The following is a 2,647-nucleotide window of genomic DNA, read 5'->3' as shown; positions in this document are numbered from 1 at the left end:
CAGCTCAGTCCTCCAACTACCCCAGGTGCAGGTCAGCACATACTTCAGCGTGCACTACGGACTGGCAGCATTTCCCCAGCAGTGCGGTCATCCTATGGTCTTAATAGAAGCAGCAGCGTCACATCCACAAAGTAGAGGTTAAAGCTGAGACCAACTCACCTACCCAAGGGTGGTAACAGCAGAGTGGGGACAAGAACTGAGTTCTGACTGCCCTCCACCCCTGCCACCGCCGCCCCCACTCTAATGCCTTTCCCTCAGAACCTATGTGTAACATGCTCGCACTAGGGGTAAGATGCCTCGTTGCTGTGGCTGTGTGAGTTTGTCTCTAGGTAGACAATCAGGAGGATGTCCCCTGAGGTCATCCCCTACATCCTGTGAACTACAGATTTGCTGAGTCAGCCATCTATCTTAGGGTCATTTTCAATATCTCTTCACTAACTGCCTGACCTACGGTGTAAAAGCAAAGCAATCTCTTGATGTCCTATGGAACATGGGCTGTGCCCAGACCCAATGCCCCTAGATGGACTGAATCCTAGATGGTCACTGTGGAACACAGGGAGGGTGGGGAGCTGCCATGCAGCTAGTTGCTTCTGCCCTCGAGCTCCTGGCTGGTGGAAGGGTTTCTGGAGTATTCTACTGAGATAACAGTTCAGCCCATGAATCATATTTACAAACACTCCAGTGAATAAGGAAGGGATGTTAATTAAATATTCACATCCTGCAGGGCCCTGGGGAGTCGTGAAGCTGAGGACATGATCTTGCAGCTCGGTGGGAAGCACAGTGCCACCGGAATGTGAGCAGCCATGAGTATCCATCCAGAGCCCAGCAGGTCTTATTACGATGATTAATTCTGGAGTTACCAGCACTAATGCAATCACCTCCATAGCCCAGAAAGCCTCCTGCATCACTCACAGCCCATGCAGAGGCAGCCTGGGAAGGGAAAAGGGCAAGCTTGTCAGTCACCGGGAGGAGAGGGAGCAGCAAGCCAGTGTTCTCAGCTCCATGCTCAAAAGCCTTCCTGAGCTGGAGTCCTTTGATCTCACAGCCTGGTCCGGTGCAGCCTGAGACCCTTCAGGTAGGCCTCTTAGGGCTCTGTCAGCTGCATCTGTGATGAGAAGAGAACGGATTCCCCTGGACATCTGGGAAGGCCGATGCAGCTGCCCTGCCTGCCTGCCCCAGGAGGAGTCCGCTCAGGCTTCTACGGGAGCCTGGGGGTGTGTGTAGATTCTCTGTCCCATATCTGTCCATCTTGATTAAGGAGGGCCTCAGGGAGCTTGGGGCTTCTTCAGTCCCTCAGTATTGTTTGAAGATGCCTGGCTCAGGCTGAGGGGAAGGAGGTGGGCAGTAGTCACATCTGAAAAGCCATTAATCCTGCTGAGGAGATCAAGCACCGGTGACAAGCCTGCATTGTGCTACAGCCGCACGTGCCTCACAGGGGCCAGCAAGAGGTGATTGATCAGGGATGAATGAGTGTCTCTTTTTTTATGGACTTTCAAAGGCACCATTTGTCGACCTGAGCGGTGCGATCGATGAGAGGCAGCTGACCCCGCTGTGGCCACCCTTAGGCAGCAGGTGGAAGGGCCTGCATGGTCAGAGCCACATGGGGGGACAGTTGGAGGGTCTCTGTGTTGGAGCTTTATGCTGTTAGCTGGGGTGGGTGCCCACTGCCACAATCCCTCTCTCACCAGACTGCTGATCATCAATTTATCTTCGCCTTTTGCACTAAAAAGGAGTAGTGGAGCCGCCACCGTGTTTTCTGATAAATTATAGCCACCCCATCTCCAGCCATGCAGCCTAGAGATTTCCCGCACTTGTGTAAATCACACTAATGAAAGCTAAGGTGGTTTTCAAGAGCAAAAATTCATCCGGGAAACCTTTATGGAGTGCCTCTTAGGTACCAAGCCAGCACTGAGCACTAGGAAGGTAGTCTCAGGATACAAAAGGTCCTTAGGTCCGTGAGGCAGGCAGACACCCGCAAGAGGGAGTGATGTGATATCCTGGTGAAAGAGTCTAGCATTTGAAACCAGCTTCAGTACTTCTTAGCTGTGAGACCTTGGGCTGGTATCTCAGCCTCTCAGCTTTAAACCCCGCATCAGAAAAGCAGCCATGAGAACTCCTACTGTTTGGCAATACAGCCTAGTGCCTGGTAGCTCACAGGCTCAATAAACAGAGCCTCCCTCTCTCCCCTGCCTCTGCCCATCTGTGGTAACAAGCCACCTAGGGTTTCAGGAGGCCAGAGAAGGAAAAATGCCTTAACTCTGGGGGTGGGAGTGGAGCTTTGTAGAGCAAATGAGATTGAGGTGAGCCCAGAAAAGACAAGGACACTGGAAAGACAATGACAAGCACTCATGGAGGGCACCGGGAAGGAAAGGTGTGGACTGAGGACAGACTTGAGGTGTCTAGCTATGCAAAGGTCTGAGGTAAAGAGAGGTAGTAGAGTCCTGAAGAGCAAGATACTCTAAAGTGGACCTGGCCTGGGGCTGAACAGGGTTCAGAAAGGGGTGTATATGGGAACTGTGGGTGGATATGCTGAATTGCACAGGACTACCTATAGAGACCCTGGGTGTGCTCTGGGCAGCTTCTGCCACCCAGATACAGGCTCACAGGCAGAAGTAGAAGATGTATCCTCAGTACTACAGCAGAGAGA

This window comes from Grammomys surdaster, unplaced genomic scaffold (genome assembly GCF_004785775.1).
Source record: "Grammomys surdaster isolate TR1022 unplaced genomic scaffold, NIH_TR_1.0 1057, whole genome shotgun sequence".
Classification (NCBI taxonomy): domain Eukaryota; kingdom Metazoa; phylum Chordata; class Mammalia; order Rodentia; family Muridae; genus Grammomys; species Grammomys surdaster.
Note: the sequence above shows the minus strand (reverse complement) of the source record.